This window comes from Ctenocephalides felis, unplaced genomic scaffold, assembly GCF_003426905.1.
Source record: "Ctenocephalides felis isolate EL2017-DRISC unplaced genomic scaffold, ASM342690v1 CF-g0.4_SCAFFOLD_01170, whole genome shotgun sequence".
NCBI lineage: Eukaryota > Metazoa > Arthropoda > Insecta > Siphonaptera > Pulicidae > Ctenocephalides > Ctenocephalides felis.
In genome coordinates this window covers 49,359,975-49,384,051 of record NW_020537324.1, presented here as the reverse complement: position 1 = coordinate 49,384,051, position 24,077 = coordinate 49,359,975, and the positions used below count along the sequence as shown (strand labels likewise).

The window sequence follows — 24,077 nt, the reverse complement described above, 5'->3', positions numbered from 1 at the left end:
TTACAGTATTTATAATCATCTATTCGAAAGCATTTAATATTCCTCGAACATTTCGTTACGGTACGGCAAGTTCGAGCAATTTGCCTTAAGGCACGATGCCATACATCACTAGTATCACTTTAAACTTGATCCATTGTGCTAATTCCATTTGTTATAAAAATATGATTTTTCATCTCTATAATAAAAATAGCTCTACAAAGTTCACACTGGAAATGTTGAAATACTCCTTTTACCAACAGATATAGTGCTGATATGATTTAATTTTTAACTTGACTTGGAGTGTTTGATTTGATTTCTAGCTGGCTATGGAAGTGATATGCTGTAACATCTCTACCTGACATAATATTGTAATCAGGATATATAAGGTCCCTTGCACATGAAGGGATTTATGATCTGATCCAAGAGCAAGAAATATCCCATAAGATGTCTTACTACTATTACAGTCCATTTAACACACACTCTCCCTAGCAAGGACAACGGACGGGGTTGTCTTGTTTGTTTTGCTGACCACTCGGAGCAGGGCAAACGGTTCAGAATGTATTATACTCGATATTTACAATCAAATAATTAAATCTTGTTTGCTGAATTAATGATAAATAGCTTATTGGGGACATTGTAATTAAATTTACACAGAATGCTAGTAACAAGAGCACTACCTTTGTCCTGAAATTGATTACATTAGGTTAGTCATTCTTATACGTGGTCCCAAAAATTATAATCCAGAATGCTCCAAAAAGTTGAGAAACTTCATTTTAACAAAAATCATATTTTTTTTATTATAAACTTAGTATGAATTCATTGAAATCTAGATGATATTCGGTGCTATCTTTTGTGTTGTGTATTCATATATCAAACGGTTTTTCTCTTTATTCATAAACACATTTAAAAACTAGTGGGGCGCATGGCATCGTGCCTTAAGTCAAATTGCTGGAACTTCCAGTACCAAAAATTATTTTTTTAAAAAAGATTAACATTTCTGAAAAAAATTTACTCTGAAAAAATTAGATTTTTGAGAAACTATAAATTTGAAATTTTGAAAAAAAGACTTTTTGAAGAATAATTTATTTTGAAATATTTTGGAAATTCTGAACTTTCTTTCAAAGCAATCACACTGCTTTAACTGCCTAGAGACAAAATATCGAAGCGCGTAAGCGGTCTAACGGATAAACATTGGTACGGAACCCATAGGAATGTAAACAAAATTTATACTTATTGTTAAAATCTCTATAAAATATCTGATAATTTGATGTGCAGATGTCTAATGATCATTTTTGATCGCCAAATGGCATTTTTTTTACTTTTTTTACTAGATCTCCGAAACCGCTAGACCTCATGAAAATTTGATCAGTTTCTCATCTTGTTAATACAAGTAAAATGTTTTTTGAATTATTCAAAGCGTTCGTTCTCTTAAAAACTGAGTTATCGTCTTTGGCACTTTTTGCCCTATATCTTCGGAGTAGCTAGACCTGCCTTTGCCAAAAACTAATCAGCACGTCTCCTTATCAATACGAATCAAATGTTTTTTGAATTATTCAAATCGCTTCATCCGTGTTCCCGAAATTGTCGAAGAAAATTTGTATCCGCACACACACACACACATACATCCATTTTTTCTAAGGTATGCCAAAATGTTCAGAAGGTTTTGAAACGTAAAGATATATAAAAATTTTCTATTTCGATTTTTTTGCGATTACTATAACTTGCCCTAAGGGAAGTTAATTATATTGAATCCTATTAACAGAATATTGTGAAAAATTATTTGTGCCTAAAAAATAAAAAAAAATACATAAGAGCAACTAAATAAATAAATTGATAATTTTCTAAGAAACGTATACTGTGCCAAAAATATCTTAACACTTTTCCAATAATTTTATTACTTCATTGACCGTATTTTAAAAATATTCAACTAAAAATCTATCTTAACATGAATAATATTCTCTTAAAATAATTCTAATTTCATTACCATATAATATAAGTAAGAGATGCTTTTATACATAATACGTTATACGTGTATTTATGTCATTGGGTTTTATGTTGTAAGTTTTCTCATTACTTTTAGTACTAGATTTTATGTCATATAAATAACGCCAAGAGTAGTAAATATTGCGATATGTTTTCTTCATTTATAGATTATATGAAAATCATCCTGGTGCATTTCAAGTTTTCTAATATAAAATTGTAGTAAGCAATAAGTGGAATATGATATTTCTTCCTAGTCAAATAACTGTGGTTTATCGATTTGCTAAAAAAAATAAATAAAATTATTATAAAATTGAAAATGAGACTCATGTAATAAGTAAAATAATTTTTAAAAAAAAATTAAAAAACTAGTAGCGCCTTTAGGCCAATTGCTGCAACTTCCCGTATCGTAATGAAATATTCCAGGAATATTATATATTTACAAATAGATTTATAGAAAAATAGTTATGAATATGAAAATATAAAATTCATTAGATAAAAATCTAAACGATTTATTGATTATAAAATATTACGAAATGAAAAATGACAATTTATATTGTTTTTCCACGATGTCTAGCCTGATTGATTCCCCACACACTCCTGAATTCAATTCATGACCCAAGGTCTAGGCTCAGAATTAATTTTTGTGCCAGCAATAAACACTGAGGTCTGGGTAACAAAATGGGTATACCAACAGAAATCCGGTGTCAGGTAGTTAATGCGTTACGATGAACCGAGGACTGGACGTACCATATAAGTAGTCACGGAAGACCAGTGATTATGGTGCTGCATCAAAATCTATATTTTTTTAAATCCCCAAATAATGCTCCTTCTCTGTCTTCATCTATCATGTCGGAGACACCAGTATAGGAAAATAGTTATGAATATAAAAATATAAAATCCATTAGATGAAAAAATAAACGATTTATTAATTATAAAATATTACGAAATGAAAAATGACAAGTTATATTGTTTTTCCACGATGTCTAGCCTGCTTGATTCCGCACAGATTATTATAAATACTGAAACATTGTCTAATATTATATAGAAATTATATAAACTGATTTACAAAGTTAAAATTATTCATTTTAAGTATATAAGTGAGCTTCAGAACTTTGTGACCTTCAAATCGACCCGCGCTAATATATATCTATTATATTACATACATACATACATACATACATACATACATACATACATACATAATACGCATATACACATTTTTAAAAACGATTACAGATTAGAAGTACCAAAAAACAATAATTTTAAATTATTGATAAAATCGCAAATTCTTAGGATAAATTATTTTGGCCACTCTAAAGAATGAAATTATTTCTGCATGATTATATATTATACACTCACGAATGTGTAATATGAATAAAGTATATTTTAGACAAAAAACGATTATAAAAAACAAACCATGGCGTTGTTCTCGTCGAGAACTATAAAACGCATCCCCGCACAGTACAGATATCTATCGAAAAAGCATTCCCTTTGTTCCTTTTTGTCTGCATCCGTATGAAATAACATCCTGCGAGTAGCAGGAGATAAAACGCTTATCCTTTTGAATCATTTATCAAACTAGCTGTAAGTGGAATTCTGTCTTAAGGCAATTAAGGCATCGTGCCTTAAGGCAAATTGCTGGAACTTCCCGTACCAAAAATTATTATTTTTTTAACATTTTTGAAAAAATTTTACTTCGAAAAAATAAGATTTTTGAGAAACTATAAATTGGACAAAAAATTACTTTTTTTTGAAAAAAAAATTTTTTTTTAAAAAAAAATTTTTTTAATTTTTTTTTGAAAAAAAAATTTTTTTTTCTTTATTTTGACATATTGTGGAAGATCTGAACTTTCTTTTCAAAGCAATCGTACTGCTTTAACTGCATAAAGTCGAAATATCAAACCGCGTAAGCGCTGCGTCGACGTCTAACGCGTAAACATTGGAACGGAACCCATAGGAATGTAAACCAAAATTATACTTATTGTTAAAATCTCTATAAAATATCTGATGATTTGATGTGCATATGTCTAATGATCATTTTTGACCGCCAAATGGCTCATTTTTTTACTTTTTCCTCCATATCTCCGAAACCGCTAGACCTACCTTCATGAAAATTTTATCCTTGATTCTTCATCTTGTCAATACAAGTGAAATGTTTTTTGAATTATTCAAATCGGACGCTTCGTTCTCTTAAAAACTGAGTTACCGTTTTCGGCACTTTTTGCCCCGTATCTTTGGAACGGCTAGACCTGCCTTCGCCAAAAACTAATCAGCACGTCTCCTTATCAATACGAATCGAATGTTTTTTGAATTATTCAAATCGATTGATCCGTGTTCCCGAAATCGTCGACGAAAATTTGTATCCGCACATACATACACACACATACATACATACATACACACACACACACACACACATACATCCATTTTTTCTAAGGTATGCCAAAATGTTCAGAAACCTCTGAAACGTAAAGATATATAAAAATTTTCATTTTCGATTTTTTTGCGATTACTATAACTTGCCCTACGGGAAGTTAAAAAATACTTTCCAAAGACTTTCTTTTTGCCTCATGCATTACACGTCTAAAGGTAATATTGTACAAAAGCTTTACTTGTAATTTTCACGAGTGGCCTTTTCAAAAAAGAAGATCTTATAAATCGTATCCGTTCGGAGATTTTATGTTGGAAACCCATTAGTTAGGTCTATCCATTAGGACATTATTTGTCTGAAGAACATTGGTCATTTTTTTTTAAGTAATAGCTTTTCAAAATTGCATTAAATTAATAGTACACTGTGAACAACACTTTGAACAAACACGAAAAAACTAAGTATTTTCAATAATCATGTAATATTAATAATTAAGGTCAGAAGTAAATGCAAGTGTAATGGATATAGATTTAAATCTAAGTGTGAGTGGCATTTTGTCTTAAGAAAAGTTTAACTTGCCCCATACTAGTAGACAATCGACGTATTCAATTGAGATTTAGCAACACAATTGGGACGATACAGATTTCAACTTTGCAATTAATATTACGTATACACATTATGGGGCCAGTTCTCACGTAAAATGGACCGTAAGATACCGTAAGATACCGTAAGAAACCGTAAGAAACCGTAAGAAACCGTAAGAAACCGTAAGAAACCGTAAGAAACCGTTGTCATGGCAACGCTGTTTTATGCCCTATGAATTGGTAGCTATGCGACTAGGCGTTCCACACATGAAATCTAACTTCACGTATGTGTTATCATGCCACATCAGAAAGATGCACTTATAACATTTTTTTTCTGCCGGTAGTGTAGGGGTTTCTAGATTAGGTTTTGTATCTAAAATGCCTGATCACACAGCAAATACATAATATATTGACAGTTTTTACTAGCATTTCATATGAAGAATGGAGGTTGCCATAAAAAATTTGCTACATTCTATATAGAAGCGCGGCGGTCCATTGTTCCAAACTTTAATATATTTTTATTTTGCAATCGCTTTTCGTATGTAATAATATTTTCTGATCATTTCAGTTATCTCTTAATTATTAAGAAATGTCTAGATTGATCCTCGCGCGAAACTAATTTCATCAAAAACATCAAGTTTTTAAAATCGGAGCAGTCGCTATTGCGAACATAGACAATGGATTAAATTTTATTTGTAATACACATACGCACACAAGCTTTTTTCCAATTCTGATCTCAAACGGTTCAAGATGACTTGAAACGTCGAGATACAATGAATTCAGTAAATACTTCTCGTCAATGAACTGTTCATATTTCAATTATTGATTTAATTTATATCAATTCAATTAATTTCTGAAAATATTATTAAATAAAAATTAATAATTTTAATAGCAGATGATAGACTCGTCTGAAATCATTTAAAATCTTGTTCATATGCATATTTTTAATAAATTACCATGAAATGAATTCCGTGCAGATGCAATTCACTGCATCTCTGGTATTGCACTTCCTGATACGATGAAAGCTACTATAAAGAAGGTTTGGTGGAAATGCGATAATGTTAGACACGGCTATGAGATTTTCGTATTGCCAGTATAAATATTTCCGTTTGAAATGTTCTGACATGGAAATATCGGCATTTCAAGCATGGATAGCTCTCGTAACAAGCTCTATAATTCACATAGCAAAGATAGATCGGAATACATAATTCAAATTCTGATAATGTACTTTTTGTAATATTTTATTTGAGATATGCTGTTAAATTCCAATGTATAAAATGAAGATGAATTAACATATTAACTAAGGTCTAATGCTTTGATATTGTTTAAATTATAAGTCATGTTTAACATTTAATATGTAAAAATGGAGCTCGATATTATGTTAGGTATGCTAAAACTCGAAAACGGCTGAACCGATTTGGCCAAGATTAGTCTTGAAATATTTGTGCTAATCCAGAAATTGTGCGGAAGGTAAAAGTTTATTTCAAAACCGCGTAGAATCATCACATTTTTAATTTAAATATTGTTTATACGTCTCATACGTCAAATGCCAAATGGTTTTGACAGATTATGTCAAATTAAATTTAATAGAATGTTTTAGATAAAAATTATTTAATTATAAAAACATTATTGAAACATTATTGAAGAACTCATTTGTATAATCTTATACTTATTTGTATTCATAGAACATTTTTTAGATTATTTTATTTTATTTAAGTTTTTTAAATAAAGATTCCAAGTTTGGAATCGAGATAAGAGGACATTTTGTCGAATAACTTGTGTCGAAATTTTGAGTTAAAATTGACAACATTTTAAATAAGAAAATTCGGCTGTAAAAATGTCAATAACGTCAATACACAGGATCTTCCTTAAATACTTACAATAAATTAGTAATTCTTTCAATTCTCTAGTAATTGTTTACATATGGTAAAGCAACGTTTGCCGGGTCAGCTAGTAACATATAGAAATGCGACCCGTTCAATACTACTTTTGTATAGAATTAATAAGTATCTAAAACTACTAACTTCAACTGAATAATATTTATTTAAAACATGCTATTAAAATTAATAGGGACTGTATGAAAAGTAATTTCGTGTTTTTTATTATAACATTTAAAAAATAATTTTATTTAAATATTAAAATAAAAGTAGGGGGAAGTGTCCCCAAGTGACGAACACCTAAGGTTATTTATAAATAGATCAAAAAATATTTTACGAAATGTTTATTAAATTATGATTTATGTTAGATAACAAAGTTAGAAATCAAACTAAATTAACAAAACCGCAATCTTAGCTAAAAAATAATTTCGACAAAATAATACTATCAATCAAACTTTGCTATCAAAAAATATGATCTTAAACAGTGGCACCTAGTACCGGACATTTCAAAATAACCTGCATTGATTACATATGTAGCCATCTCCACACTTTGGAATGTCTGCACATGTGTCTTTGACGAATATTCTTAGATAATGCAAAAAAAGGTACTATTCATCCACCCTTTTGGCTGGGCCACACTGATGCTCTCAGCTGGTGCATTCACAATAAGCTTTTCATTCTTTGAATAGGAAATACGAAAAATGGGGATATGTAGTGACCGTTAGCACTCATACAGAACAAAATTAAATAATTGGAATAAATTACGTAAATTATCACAAGAAATATCAATACGTTTTTACTGTCCGGCACCAAGGGACAACTTAGTGTCCGGTGCTAAGGGACAGACATTTTCGTTCATTTGATGGCACCGATTAAAATTGGTTAAAAGATCTAATGATATTCTACCATTTTACGGAAAACAATCTAGTACAACTTCTATCTTCGCATACCACACAAATGTAAATGCATAAATATGCTAGAATTACTTCCATTGATATTTAGGTGACGCCGTGATTTTGCGCCTAAAACAGCAAAGGGTTGCTACCGCCGTGGCCGTGTGCCGTCACAGTTGAGTCTTGGCGGGTGATCCTACACCTGTGTACCCCCCGCGCCCGTTGCACTTGTATTTTGAAATAAAAAGATTTATACTCGCTTAAATAATACGTGTTATATAAAGTGTCCGGTCCTTGGTGCCGTCCGGCGTTACGGGACTTCCTCCTACGTCTAAGGTTGAACATGACGCCATAGCCATAATCCTAACCTAATCATTTGTCAAAATTCATTTGACAATTGGCACATAAGCCGGCCACCTTCACATTCATCAATTGAGACTTCGTTTTTCCGGTTCTATCGAATTTCTTCAAATTTAAAATGTAAAGTTTCTACGCAAAGTTTGAAATAATTTCTCAGCTTTCCTTCTAATTCTGGACTACCACGAATTTTTCAAGACTAAAACTGGTCAAATCGGTTAAGCTGATCTCGAGTTTTAGCATACCTAACATAATGTCAAGCTCAAACAATTCATAATTTTTCAATAAAATTTAAAATTTGAATAAGCACTTAGTCATTGCATTGTAACTCGTATCAACCCATTCACTGACTCTTCAACTAGGTGCAACTAACTGGAACTGCCAACAATATCCGACAACGCCGGTAATCGTCTGTCGCCGTGTAACCCTTTACTAAGAAGTAAATTCTCATTATGAAAATGTCATATAAGCCCTCTACTCGGTGACTACCATGCGTCACTCTCGTCTCGGATTTGTTTTAAAATGTATTCGCTTTGGCCCTGAACTCCGCTTTGGTCCGATGAAAGTGCTAAACGACCGAACGAAATGAAAGAGTAGTAGTACATAGTAGGTAGGAGGTAGGGGCTTGCAAAAGGCGAGAAACCGCTAAAAGCAAACGCAAACGAAATGTAAAACGCTCGGCTTGATTTTCAAACAAGGAATGCGTATCGTAATGAAAGAAAATGTTTCTTATTAGAGTATGTTTATAAATATTGTTTGTAGTCATTTGTCGGTCATTTATGAGAATTAAACACTTCTCGGTATTCTTACATCGTTATCGGGTTTCGGTTCAATGGCCGAAAAAGGACGAAAATTTTCGTTTTCTACAGTAAGCTGCAAAACACTATACTAGTTGTGAATACTAGTGACCTTTGTTGTGCACAATTTGATTGATAACAATTATTCTAAAAATTTAATAGGTTTTTTGGCAAAGAAAAATAGTTCACCCTGAATTTGTAGAATTTGTTGATGTTCCTGCAGCATGTATTTTCAATATCTCATGTGTGACTTTGACGTAACATCAACCTATATGTATTAACTTCTATAGGGTAGAATGGGTACCGTTGTGGGTATGGTTGTGGGTCACTTTTTTGATCAGCAATAAGTTTGTTAATTTACCAGTTAGCTGGAAGGAAAGTAAATTAAGTGGTGATTTGAACATTTGTCTACATGGAGATACTAAATATAATATAACAACATATAACAAAACTTATTTTTTTAACAAAGTAAACAAGAAAGATTTGCGAAAAATGATTTTTCTTGTATTTAATTTTTTATTCCCTTTCTCTTTCGTATTTTGTCTTATTAGTCAAGTTTGATTTTTCTTTTGGTTTAATCTTCACCTGAAAAGGACAAAAATACACGCCACAACCGTACCTACAACAATTGTCTCAACCATACCCAAGGTACACTTTTGAAAAGAAATCATCGTCATGACTAAGCTAAATTATCTACACCATCACTATTTGCTGGTAATTAACTATTAATGTTCAACTTACAAACAAAATAACAAACAAAGTTATATATCTGTATCCAAGTAACAATTATTAGGTGAGAAATCGAACAAAAAAAACTTACTTTTGACTCTTCAAACGCAATACCGTCTACACGCGTAAATGCCGTTTACAGATCATGTTAATGTAGGATATACTGACTCAAGACTATAATGGGAACTTGTTCGAACAAACATACTTAATTTTTCTCCCTTTGGACCATATCTCAAAATCAGTATAGTTCAACTATTATAAGGACGGTCCCTACCGTATCCTGGCACAACCGTACCAAGCCTGCCCTACTTACTATGAGTCTGCAAAAATGTTGCAGAAATCTATAATATATTAAATTTAATCGGAGCATACAAAAACTTAACACTGAAAGCCCCGACTATTAAGGAATATGTCACAGATAGGCAATTACTTAAATCATTCATAATAAAGTTGAGGTTAAGTATTTTTATGATTGTGACGGTATGCCATGAAACATTTATATTAATGAATTAAAGAATTCATATTTACAATGCAAAACAATCAATAAAATTTCATCGTTGCTATCATACATGTAAATATCTTAAAAAATTCATGAAAACAACAACAGTTTTCGGGAATGTATAACAATATATTTTTAATTTTTGAAAAAATTAAATCTTTTTTCAAATACTTGAAATTATCATCTTCATGTATTCCTTTTAATCTTTAATTAATGCTGGAATTTTTTAATAATAAAGTTAAAATAGCCTTTACGAAATAGAAGAGTGAATTAATCAATGTGAGTTTAGATTTTATTGAAAACAAATTTAGCTTATTGTTAAGACCTATGCAGAAGTTCTGCATAGTTGGCATATATCGATGACCCAATTTTGATCACAAATGTCAATTTTCTCTATATTTTCTCGGTATGTTCGATTCGTTTATAATTGCACTCCTAAAAAATTATAATATGTACATAATATATTTAAAATCAACAAACATATGCTACTTTGTTCAATAAAGGATAAAATGGTCAGGATCTTTGAAAACAAATAATTCATCTCATACTAACCATATAAAAAGTTTATATTAATAATTATGAAACAAATACTATAATTTCAACAAAAACTGATTTCGATCTTTTCGTTTTTGTCAACAATTTTATAAGTGCTGCCCGAAAATCAGTAAACGATATATCACCAGCCGGTTCGTAGGTTAACTGTCGACAGTGTTCATCAAAAATTAACAATCCGAACATAAATCGATGACAAGCAATATAATTAATGGAAATGGTCAAAGCGTATAATTTTGTTGCTTCAAAATATATATTGGAATTAATGACCCGATCAATAAAATAAAACTTATGAACACGTCATTAGAAGAAATAATTAATAGTCCACTAGCGAACAAGAGTTTTGATTCGATTCATACACCAGTAACCATTAAGGTCGAACAATGATAAACATGAAATGTAGTTTATATCCAAAATAAAAAGATCTAATGACATACGATCATTTTATTGTGTTTGAACAGCGATCAGAACTTAAGGGTTCTATAAACTGGTATGATGTGAGTACTTACAAACTATGAAGAACTTAAGGGTTCTATAAACTGGTGTGAAAGTGAGTACTTACAAACTATGAAGAAATTTTATAAATGGCAATCCAAACAGTTGTCCTATATCTATGTGATGAATTTTATTATTACAATTTCTGTACTATTCTTAAATTTTTATTGATGCTATATCGGGTTTTTATTTTCACTTGGAAACATTTCTATCTACATTTCCAAGTGAAAACCGATGTCACTACTGCTTGACATTAGACTGCTCGAAGTGAGTTCGGAACGCAGGACTTCTGATTATAACCCCGTCGCTATTGCGTTTGTTTGAACACTTTGAATGTTCTACTATTGGTTACCATCTTTTTTAATTTAAGAAAGACTAAGATGAGAATTTACTATGAGAGCAACAAATTATATTTATATTATAAAATGTGATTGTTATTTTTATATTACCAATTTAGAATATAATAGAAACCTATACTTCTATTTTCAGACGAATGTAAAAACAACATTCTGTTCTGGATATTGCGCCCAGTATTTTCAGGGTTTGGCACTCAGGAGACAATGAAAAGTTAAATAAAATTGCAAGAGGTGATGAAAGTAACGTGTGCTGAACGTGAATATAAAAGTTAGATTTAAAAATCATATTTAAGATTAAAAGGAAAGTTATGTTAGTTTTGCTGCCAATATTATAAATAGTCGGAGTACGTTACCTGAAGAATTAAAACCTCCTAATTCAAAAAATTCTCCAAAAATCTTATTTGTGTTATTTTCTTATAAAATGGATCTCCTTCGCTGTTATATACTCATAAATTGGACATATCTTCCCATCAATAGAAATCGAGTGTATTTTGAATATTTCAAATCGGTTGTTCCGTGCGCCCGAAATCGTGGACAAAAAATTGTATCCACACAAAACACAAACACACACACAATTTTTTCTGAGGTATGCCAAAATGTTCTGAAACTCTGAAACGTAAAGATATGCAAAAATTTTCATTTTGAACGATTACAATATTTCACCTTACGGAAAGTTGATAAACGGTGTAACGTATAATTAAACTATTAACATAAAAATGATTTTACTTTGTATTTATTAAAAATTACTATAAATTAAAATAAATTTGAAAAATTTAAGATTATGGATGAAAATTACTCTTTGTTGACAAAAAGTGGATTACGTCATGTATCTAGAAATCAGGAGTATAATATCTAATTTAATTAGTGTAATACACATAATATTATACCTGAAAAATTCTTAAATCAAAAGTCCCAAATCATTACATCGAAGTTTTCAAATAAAATGTCTAGACAACAACATCATGTAATGGTGTTGATATTATATTATCAAATATAATTATTTATTTAGGCAATTGTTTTAGGAATGACATCAATAATCATATGGCCAAGCCCTTTCCAAGAAGCGCAGTTTGCGTTCGCTCGACTGAATCGCAAGGTCAAGGTTCAAAATGAGCAAAATCACGCTTCGTATTGATAATGTTACATGGGCGCTGACAACTATAGCAAGAAGTAATATTTTCAATTACAGTCCTTTAAAGATTTATAGTATTTGCGCTTGGCTCTTGACAGCATATTACTATAAACACGAATCATTTGCAGTCTTCAATTTACTATCTTTCTGTTTGATTTTACTATTTTGATATATCTTCGACCAACAGATATGAATCCACTTTCGTAATAAATCATGCAGTTTTATATGTGACAAATCGAGAAAATTAATATATAAATTGATAATTTAGAAACAAATTTAGTAACATTTAAGATTTTATTGCTAATTGAAAACTTATGGAACATAAAATTGATTCGACCGCAGATAAGTTTATTTGAATGCATCTTGGAAGTTTATTACTCTACTTATTAGCCTAGTACCATTTATGGATTTCACATCCTAGTAATGCTAATAATGATATTCGAAATCCGAAATAGGGACAGTAAATAAATTATGATTTTGCAAAGATATAACGTAATCACATGATATATCCATAAACAATCCTGGAATTTGAGAGAAAAGGTAATAAAATACATTTGATTTTGCATTCAATTTCATCTTACAGGTAGGTTACGATACAATAAGTAGTTCCATACAATTTGTTGAGAAAAATAATATTTAATCATAAAAAATAATAAAAATATAATATAATAGTAATAATAATAATAAAAATATAATAGTATGGTACTCCAACTTTTAACTTATTATCAATTTAGTAAAAAAAGAATACCAATAGAGTATAAAAAGAGAATTATTTATTAATAGATTTGTATCTATATTGTGATATAAAAACTGGTGGGCTAACTTTTTTAAATAAAGTGGTTTTTCTATAGAATGCAACCCAAGCGGTGTTCCCATATTAATGTGATGAATTTTATTATTACAGTTTCTGCAATACTGATGATTTTTTTAATTATGCAGTAATGCCTTCAGAGACTATTTCCACTTGACACATTTTGGTATCCATATTTTCAAGTAAAAATTGAAATCATCTCCGCTTGGAATCATATTGTTGTTGAACTCGGGACCTTAGGTTGAAATTTCAAAGCTCTAATTCACAAAAGAGTCTAACATGAATAATAACAAAAACTAGTGTTGCCTGGCATCGTGCCTTAAGGCAAATTGAACTTATCGTAAATACCTACCTACCTACCTACCTACCTACCTACCTACCCGTATCGTAAATTAAAAGTATAAAAAAATTCAAATTTTTTTGAAAATTTCATTTGCTTTATTCATCTTTTTTTATTACATCTGCGAAACCGATACATCTGCCTCCCCAAAAATTTAACTAATTCTTTTCCCCGTCAAAACAAATTGGTTTTTGAATAATTCGATTTTGACACTTTTTACCCCGTATCTTCAAAACGGCTTATCCTGCCTTTGTCAAAAACTGATCAGCACGTCAATACAAATCGAATGTTTTCTGAATTTTCCAAGTCAATTAATCTGTGCTCTTGAAATCGTGGACGAAAAATTGTATTCAAATCTACATACATACATACAGGGCCGGTCCTGGGGTCCCCAGCGCCCGCATGCCATCATTTTTTTAGCGCCCTCCCTATTATTTTGACTGTTTAAACAGTTATCATCATTAATATTATACAAAAATTTACATTATTTTTTAAAATACTTTTTAATAATTCTGTGTTTAGTACACAAAAAGTTAGATATATGCAAACTAAAAACGCAAAAACACAATGATTTTAAAATTATTCAGAAGATCGAGGCAATTCGAAGGTGCTCATAATCAAATTTTTGTGTCTTCTATCGTTGTCACACTGCCGAACTATGTTTAAATTTTTATTTTCAATACATCCAAGAATATCAATATGTTATTTATTGCTTGCAAGAATATTCTTAAATTGACAATTATTTCCAATAATATTAATATTTGGGTTTTGAAACATTTTATTTATTTATTTTGAGGAATTTATGCAATTCACTCTATTGAGCAAATCAGAGATTTAAAAAATTCTAGCCTTTCGTTATTAAATATAGCGCTCGTACTTCATGTTGGATTATTTTAATTCAATGTTTCATTATTCAAAATATCCAAAATCGCATCGTAAACTTCTCCTAATTGATATCGTAAGAAACGAAGTGTATGTATTCCTCTTTACTTTCCCATTTGTTGTTTTAAAGTGAAATTTTTAACGTATTTTAATAATATTGTCATAGATTAGTAAAACATGCAAGTAAAGTTTATATTTTTTGAATGATATTGAAAAAACTATATTATAAATTTCGTATCAAAATCTCGTTTTGGCGCCCCCTAAGGCGTGCGCCTACATTTTTTGCATGCATTGCATTCGAGGTGGCACCAGCCCTGCATACATACCTACTACACACACATCATTTTTTTCTAAAGTAAGTCAAAATGTTCAGAAACAATTGATACGTAAAGATAGGCCAAAAATTTCATTTTCGATTATTATATGATTACTATAACTCACCCTACGCGAAGTTAATAATGGAACAAGTTGCATTCGGATATAATTGTGTTAATACAAAAATATGACGCAATTCATTTATTCTCTAATTTTAGATAAATCCACATAAAATTAAGACTGTTTTTGGTTGGTTAAACTACAAAATGTGTGGGCGTAAATGTAATGACCTGCACTGCACCACACATAAAACTCATATGCAACAGCCGTCAATACAAATATCAAAAGGCGCCAAGTCATGACTCAACTCAAGAACAGTGAAAAAACGACAAATTGAATATTTACAATAAAGCTCGTATTAATATTATTTATTAGTGCACGTGTGTTTTCATTCATTCCCATTCAGACAATTGAAAAATATAACATCGATGTTTGCTTGAGCCTGTTTTATTATCATTGTATGTAAATTAATGCATATATACAAAGCAGTTTCACTTCTTTTTTCAAAGTCAATGTCAAAGTCTACGAGACGGACTGTGACTCGTAAATGGGCGTGGTGCTCTACACTAGAATGAATCGAGAATGAATGAATGAATAGTTTAATTAGAAATTATTCGAGTATTGTTATCTGAATCTATAAATAATATTCTTTACGATCTTAGCATTTATCAGCTAGTCTTGTTTGTTTCGAGTAATTTGTATCAGGACTTGAAGTCTGTTGATCAAATTTTCAGCATTGTAATAAAAATAATCTTTACTTTATGACAGAAATTTGCACCGAAATTATTCTTTTCATTGCTTTGAAGGTAGAGAAAATTAATCTATATATTTCATATATATTTTTCTTAATTTTTACCAATTACCATACCACTTACGAAATCTTGAATACTTTTTTTTGTAAAAAATGTCCTTAGCGCTTTAAGGGGCACAACTAGCGTGAAATTTTTAAAAACTAGAATTTTCAATTTTTACAAATAACATACTAAGATTTTAAATCGATATCTTAAAAAGTTTTTGAGTTACAGCCGTTTATAGAGTATATATATAGTATATATAGTATAACGATCATTTAATTTTTAAACGCGTTTTTCTCAAAACAGCGTTTTCCGAATTTGCTGCAGTGATTACTCGAAAACAAATCATCCGATCACTATTGATTTTTTTTTACATGTAAAATGAACTATCGATTTTTTGATCGGATCAAAAATCGAAGTTTGGCAGTTCAAAAACGACCAAAATTTTGGGTAAAATTCGACTTTTTTTTAAAAACGCCGCCATTTTATCAATTTTTGATTTTTTCCATCAAAGTTCATTTTACAGACAATATTATCTAGTTTAATGGGATTTTTTTTTTAATTTCATCCACGTAGAATGTCGGAATCACTGCAGCAGTGAAGGGCCTTTCTTTCGCGCCGTTGGAGATCGACCATAACTTAAAAAAATATTTAATTTTTTTCTTCAAAAATTTTACTATGTATTCCTAAAACATGTGTAAATATATTCTTAAAATTTTGAAATGATTGATAAAGTATTTTTTTTAATATAAATTCCCAAAAATTACCTTTTTTAGGCGGTTACACTAGTTGTGCTCCTTAATATACTTATGTGGTATGTAACGAAAAAATTAAATATGTTTCATTTTTTATTATCTAAATTTCAGTGTTCTAAGAGCTTTTAAGATAAATTTTCAAGCAAGACTTTGCCTTGCTTTCTTTCTTATTAGATCATCCCAAATTCATCTTAAAGAAGTAAAGAACGTGGGCTAGCGTCAATTAGTTTCGTGTTTTACTCCAACCTCACCCAGCTCAATACCAAGCAGTATGATATCAAATTACCACTTAAGGTTGACGATTTCAGAGAAGGCCTTTCGTGAGTATTATAGCAACACATTTATTTTATGCTCATCGCTATTTGATATATCTGATGTAGTCTACACATAAAAAGGAGAATGGTTAACCGCTGGGTTGCCCTTTCGAAAAATACTAGGTGAAATAAGTAAATACAACAGAAACACATCAGAGAACATGTAGCTTTGATCTTACAAACTACTTTCGATATTCAACAAATAGCGCACTGCAATCGACGAAAACGAAATGGCATAAATAAAATGTGCCTCTGTTCCAGTCAACTCGTAATATAACAGTAATATCTACCATTTTAAATTATATTCAGTATATTATTACAGATTTAGTTTTATCTACTTACATAAAAGCTGTCCTCACTAAATTATTATATTGAACATGCTTTATCTACTTTACGACATAGTTATGACAACTGCATTAATATCTGATTCTATATCACATTTGAATTTGACTTTAAAATGACAGTATCAAGCTGAATCTATAATGCCTTCTAGGGGCTGCCAGCCATGTATTTCGAAGGTAGCAGATGCTCGTGATGGGTTGCAAAGATATAATATCCACAAAGATATCGCCAAAGGGTGAACCGATTTTAGGCAAAGTGTACCGAAAGCGAAAGCGAATGTTGAACATCTAGAAGACATCAGCCTCAATCATAATTGATGTTATGTATATTACCGAAATACTGTTTGCAGTTTAACTTATGTAAATACGAATTTGAAGATCACAGGGAGTTGCATAGGCGGAGATGAAGAGATCTGTAACGGCTTAAATAGATAAATAAGAAGGATTAGTCGATGTTTGACTCGGAATCTCAAAGAGAAATTTGTCGACATCAAGAGCCGCAAAACTAACGAAGTTTTACATTTCAAAGCAAGCAGGAAAGTTATAGGTTTAATAATAACTTGTCAAGAGAACGGACATTGCAAGTTACGACTATCTGTATTTTGGTGCATCTAGTGGGTGGAGAAATCACATATTAGATTCGATACTGATTGGGAGTTCGATCGATATCATTTGTATTATATTATTCACAATTGAATGCACCAAGCGTTATAGATCAGACAAGATTTATGATTTTCCAAAAAATAATTATGAAAATGATTTTTTAAACTAGTTGGTTTGGTATTTAGCCTTGAGGCAAGTTACATGAACTTCCCGATATGTTTAAATAATCGACTTAATCAATAAAAAATAAATTAATTTATGAGTCATTAAAAGTATTCCGAGTGGATTTATTACACATAATTGAAAACGAACGAACACTTTGACTCGGAGTATTTTCTAAAAACAAATTTTCAAAAATCAATAATTTTTATAATTGAACCAGTTTCCAGGACTTTAATGGTATATTATGTTCAAGACCAAAGACTATCATTATACCAAGTAAATAGTCTAACTTTAATTTTAACAAATGTCAAAAGAACTACTCATTTTCTCAAATTTTGATGAACTTTTAAAATCAAATTATTTGTCATAAGGCCGTAATATTTCAGTAAGTTCTATAAGACCATGGTATATATCGTTAAAAAAATCCATAAAAATCGGTTTAATTTTTTTTTTCAACAGTTAATTAGAAGAAAACGGCTCGGTAAATTTTCACCTAAAACTAATCAGTACCATTCCCAACTAATATCTTTCGAACAGTTTTTGATTTTTTAAAATCGGTTCGGTAGGATGAGCTTAAATTGCAAAGAAACAGTTTGGCTGATCGTCACACAAAACTGACAAACGATAGTCCTCACCGAAATACATCAAATGGATTTTAAATTTCTAAAATCGGTTCAGGCGTTTTTGAGAAAACGTTGATCAAAGGTCTAATTTTGACAAATGCCAAAAAAACGATACCAATTTTTGCAAACTTTGACGAATTTTTAAAGCTGAACCAGTTGTAGTATTAATATTTTAGTATGATCTAGAAGACTATGGTATCTACCGTCAAAAAAATAATCATAAAAATCGTCGAAATTTTTTTTTTAAACTTTATTACAAGAAAACGGCCCGGCCGATCTCTACCAAAAACTAATCAGGTCGATTCCCAACCAATATCTTTTGAACGATTTTTGCATTTTTAAAATCGATTCAGAATTGCGGGCTAAAACGTGGACAAAAACTTTTCACTTCTCTGCTATTTACGAAGAAACGGACAAACAATAGTCCTCATAGAGATACATCGAATGGCTTTTAAATTTTTGAAATCGGCCCAGCCGTTTTTGAGAAAACGGCGATTTACGGCAAAAAATCTGTTAGTGCACACGCACACACACACATACTTCTTTCCAAATTTGGTCTCATTAGATTCAGAATAGCTTGAAACGTCGAGAAAACATAAAATTAGCGAATCGGATTTTTTGATGAAAACATAAACTTCTCCTTCGGGAAGTTAATTATCACAACCATAGACCTCGATAAATGGCTTATTTTAAGTCGGTTTATTCTAATTTCTAATAATCCAATGTAAATAGACAAATAAACAAAATTTTGATTGACAGAAGCAAAGCAGTATAACAAATCAGAAAATAGTTTTTTAACCGTGAATAAAGATATGTCTATATTAAAAAAAATCTATGAATCTAAAAAACTATGTTCATCAAAATTTCCAGAAATGTTTTTTTTATTTTTTTTATAAATAGTATCATCTGTACCCCATAAGCGGGGTAAACAGGTGCAGCCAAAGGGCAAACAGATCCAATGATTTTTTTTTAATTTAAAAGTGATTTAACAAAATAAAAGCAACATTTTTTTACAAAGATCTCATTGTATATAACCTTGATCTGGCAATTCGAGAAAAGTCACCCGCAGAGGTCAAACTATTAATTTAATTTATCTATTGTAAAGTAGTATTTGTTAACTTCTTTTACTTTTTTTTACTATTTCTTATTGTTCACATTTATGCCAATGCAAAAAATTAGTTGGTATTCTAGAAAATAGTCATATAAAGAAACTGTTAAAAAAAAAATTATATTAGGGTGTTATAAACTAGAACTCAGAACCAGAAAAAACTACCAACGAAAAAAAACTTTTGGTATGCATATTGATACATTTCCATTTATCTTATGATAGCGACTTTGTTAGAATTAAGTTGATGGCTGTATACAAATCTGTTGCTCTCTACTTTAAAATAGTATCCTTAAAAAATTCTATACTTTGCTTGTTTTTGATATGACGATGATGAACCATGTTATCCCTGGACCTTTAAGCTCTGCTCTATTTGCGGATAAAAGAATAGAAATTTATTCTACAGTTTTTTAAAATTACATAAACATAAGCATGTTAGATAGTTATTGATAGGCTTTATACCATAAAAAATTAGTAGTACTAGCTGTAAACAAATTATATCAGATACTTTGCATCCCAGGGATAACCACAAAACTTTATTTCTATGTTGCCATTCTTTATCTAGTTGTTGGTTTTGCAATTTAGGATGAGAAATTCTAATTAATTAATTATTAATAAAAAGTCACAAGTAAATAAATAGTGAAAATAGTGTATTTAATAGAACTCTCATCATTGAGTGATTCACTAGCCTAGGACTTTTAGACAATGCATTTATAATCTTATTCTTATTATAATTTTCAATAAAAAGCCAATAGAGTATTTGAATGATTTCAAAGTTGCCAGTAGTGTGCCATATTGAAAGATTTGAATAAAGTCAGGAAATGACTATACTTATGTATTTTGTGTAATTTTGATATTTCGCGACGTTTGTAGTTATTACTCCATTTTCATATTAAGTCGCTATTACTTCTTATTCAAAGCTTGCCAATAAATCCAAGCAAGAGAACGTTGAGACTGAAACAATATCGTGCAAAAATAAAGAAAATGATTACTTTGCAAGGAGAGAAGATTCAAATAAAATCCAATTACAAAATAAAAGCATGATAATTAACAGCTTTCTCAATAAGATCAAAAATATATATGTATCAGATTTTAATTAAACGCTAGGTAAAATCTGAATGTCAGCCAAATAGGCACTCAAGTAAGCGCCGAGGTAGAATTTTCCTTTCGAAAACGGGAACGCCCACTCATATTTCCAACATATCGAGATTGCGATCTGGATTAGTATCGGTTCCTTATAATTACCTACATTTCTACGTGTTTTATTTATAGGCGGCGGCCTCTGATATATTGCCCGACTATCTATCAATTCATTTAGTATAGATTCATTCTGATATATTGGATAAGCTGGTGTTATTTCTGTAACTGTTCTTAGCCAAAGTACAATTGTCGATTGGGCGTTTCCTTGATAATTGAATAAGACTATAGCAGGTCGCAAGATTTTCATTAATAAATAAATCCGTTTCTACAAAATAATATTGAAGTAAATTGTTATTGACTTGTACTTCGATTTGAAATTATGATTATTAATTTTTAAATTGAGATCTTTATCAGTATCCCTGTATCCAATTACAAATTGACGTTTAATTAAAACTTTCGTTAGAAAGGCAAATCTAAAAAAAGAATTAAGCGACAGTGATCAGAAAAAGCGATAAAAGCGAGGCAGATTTTATTATTTTTATTGAGAATTAGTTTATTTATCTCGAGTATTTTATTATTACAAAGGTGCGGTCAATTAACACACATCTTATTTTTAAAATGGCCTTCAAAATGATCTTGAGATAAATTGAAGTTTAATTATTTTTCACTGATATTTAAAAATATTTGAATTAGAAACCAGTGCAATTAGAAATCATTGATATTTCAGCTAGAAATATCATTAGAATAAAAGTTAGAAGCAAGGAATCCTTTCATATCTTGTCAACTTCATTTAATTTGTTTATTACATTATTACCAAATTTTTCTTTGTATTTAATTTTTGCGATTATCTATGAACGTACATGAATTTGTTTTATAAAATTTCATTTTGGATTCTGTTATAATTAAAGATAGACCACAGTATTTAGATATCTTGCTGATTTCACTAAATTATTCATTAATAGAATGAGAAGTATGTTCAATGTTTAGCGTTTAATTTAAGTAAATACTTAATTTTTATACACACAAAATATTCGGTGATTCGATGATTCAAATATCAATTAATACAATTGTACTTACATGATTTAGATGCCTTGATTAGATTGTACTTTCATGCTAACAAAAGTTACCTGAAATAGTAAAAAAATATAAATTACTTGATGTACATATACTTAATATTTTATGCTAATTTTTTTCATACGACTATTATATTTCTCTTATTAAAATAAAAATACTTTGCATTATTTATTCAGTTATCGATGTAAGTTCTTTACGCTTTATGAGAAGCAACTGTCATTCACTTTAACTTTAACATAAAACGATTTTCTAAATATTTTTAATTACAAAAAAAAACAAATAAATGTTTGAAAATCTATGACAAAAGTATTTTTTCGGAATATTAGTTATTTTAGTTGTGAGTACTGTTGTTTAGTTTATGAGTTTTTAATCTATTTTTAACTTCCCGAAGGAGAAGTTTATGTTTTCATAAAAAAATCCGATTCGCTAATTTTATGTTTTCTCGACGTTTCAAGCCATTCTGAATCGAATGAGACCAAATTTGGAAAGGTATGTGTGTGTGTGTGCGTGTGCACCAACAGATTTTTTGCCGTAAATCGCCGTTTTCTCAAAAACGGCTGGACCGATTTCAAAAATTTAAAAGCCATTCGAAGTATCTCGATGAGGACTATTGTTTGTCAGTTTTGTGCGACGATCGGCCAAGCCGTTTCTTCGTTAATAGCAAAGAAGTGAAAAGTTTTTCGTCCACGTTTTAGTCCGCAGTTCTGAATCGATTTTGAAAATTCAAAAATCGTTCGAAAGATATTGGTTGGGAATCGACCTGATTAGTTTTTGGTAGAGATCGGCCGGGCCGTTTTCTTGTAATAAAGTTAAAAAAAAAAAATTCGACGATTTTTATGATTCTTTTTTTGACGGTAGATACCATAGTCTTCTATATCATTCTAAAATATTACGGCCCTACGACAACTGGTTCAGCTTTAAAAATTCGTCAAAGTTTGCAAAAATTGGTATCGTTTTTTTGGCATTTGTCAAAATTAGTCCTTTGATCGACGTTTTTTCAAAAACGCCTGAGCCGATTTTAGAAATTTAAAAGCTATTTGATGTATTTCGGTGAGGACTATCGTTTGTCAGTTTTGTGACGATCTGCCAAGCCACATTTAAGCTCATCCTGCCGAACCGATTTTAAAAAATCAAAAACTGTTCGAAAGATATTAGTTGGGAATGGTACTGATTAATTTTAGGTGAAAATCTACCGAGTCGTTTTCTTGTAATTAACTGTTGAAAAAGAGTGTTAAACTTTTCGTCCACATTTAAGCTCATCCTACCAAACGGATTTTAAAAAATCAAAAACTGTTCGAAAGATATTAGTTGGGAATGGTACTGATTAATTTTAGGTAAAAATCTACCGAGCCCTTTTCTTGTAATTAACTGTTGAAAAAAAAATTTAAGCCGATTTTCATGGAACTTTTTTTGGCGATATACATCATGGTCTTATAGAACTTACTGTAATATTACGGCCTTACGACAAATAGTTTAATTTTAAAAATTCGTCAAACTTTGCTAAAATATTATCTTTTTTTTTAAGTAGGATTGATGAAGTATATTATTTACACATTTTTTTTTATTAAGTCGATTATTTACACATATCGGGAAGCTCATGTAACTTGCCTCAAGGCTAAATACCAAACCAACTAGTTAATTTATACGTTATGTAATTTTTTTACAAGATGTATTTTTAATTTTAAATAAGATTCAACAGTTTTTTTTATATAACTGAACTATGGCAAAGGTATAGAAAATAAAATAAATAGAAAAGTAATTTAAGTTGAAAAGGCAATTAATCAGTTAATCCAACTCTGCTGATGAATATTCCTGACAAAATACCAGATCAAATTTATATACAGTGTTATAACCGTAAAAAATGTACCCTTAGAATTTATGTTTTACATTGGATCTATAAGTGTGAATAAGATAAGTGTTACAAGAGTGAATGTGAATAGTTCATCTCTCCATAAAACAAACTATATTAAATTGCCGGTGATAATTTGATATTTTATATATGTTGCGTATTATATGACTTATACGAAACGCAAAACAAAGAGCAAAACGCTAATAACTAGCGATAGCAACAGCAACCGGTCCTCGTAGACCTATAGCTCTTAGCGGCAACCGGCAAGTGAACGATATAAATATAAATACTGCAGCAGAACTCCTGTA

At 30.3% G+C, this 24,077-nt stretch overlaps 1 protein-coding gene across 1 annotated transcript in view; it reads right to left on the bottom strand.

The window, feature by feature from the left end:
- Window positions 1-24,077, bottom strand: part of LOC113368303 (amyloid beta A4 precursor protein-binding family B member 1-interacting protein) — a 517,505-nt gene that overhangs the window by 418,630 nt on the left and 74,798 nt on the right. The window contains exon 3 of the mRNA XM_026609849.1: window positions 21,924-21,973. The gene's annotated coding sequence lies outside the window, so the exon portion shown is untranslated. The remainder of the gene's footprint in view (window positions 1-21,923; window positions 21,974-24,077) is intronic.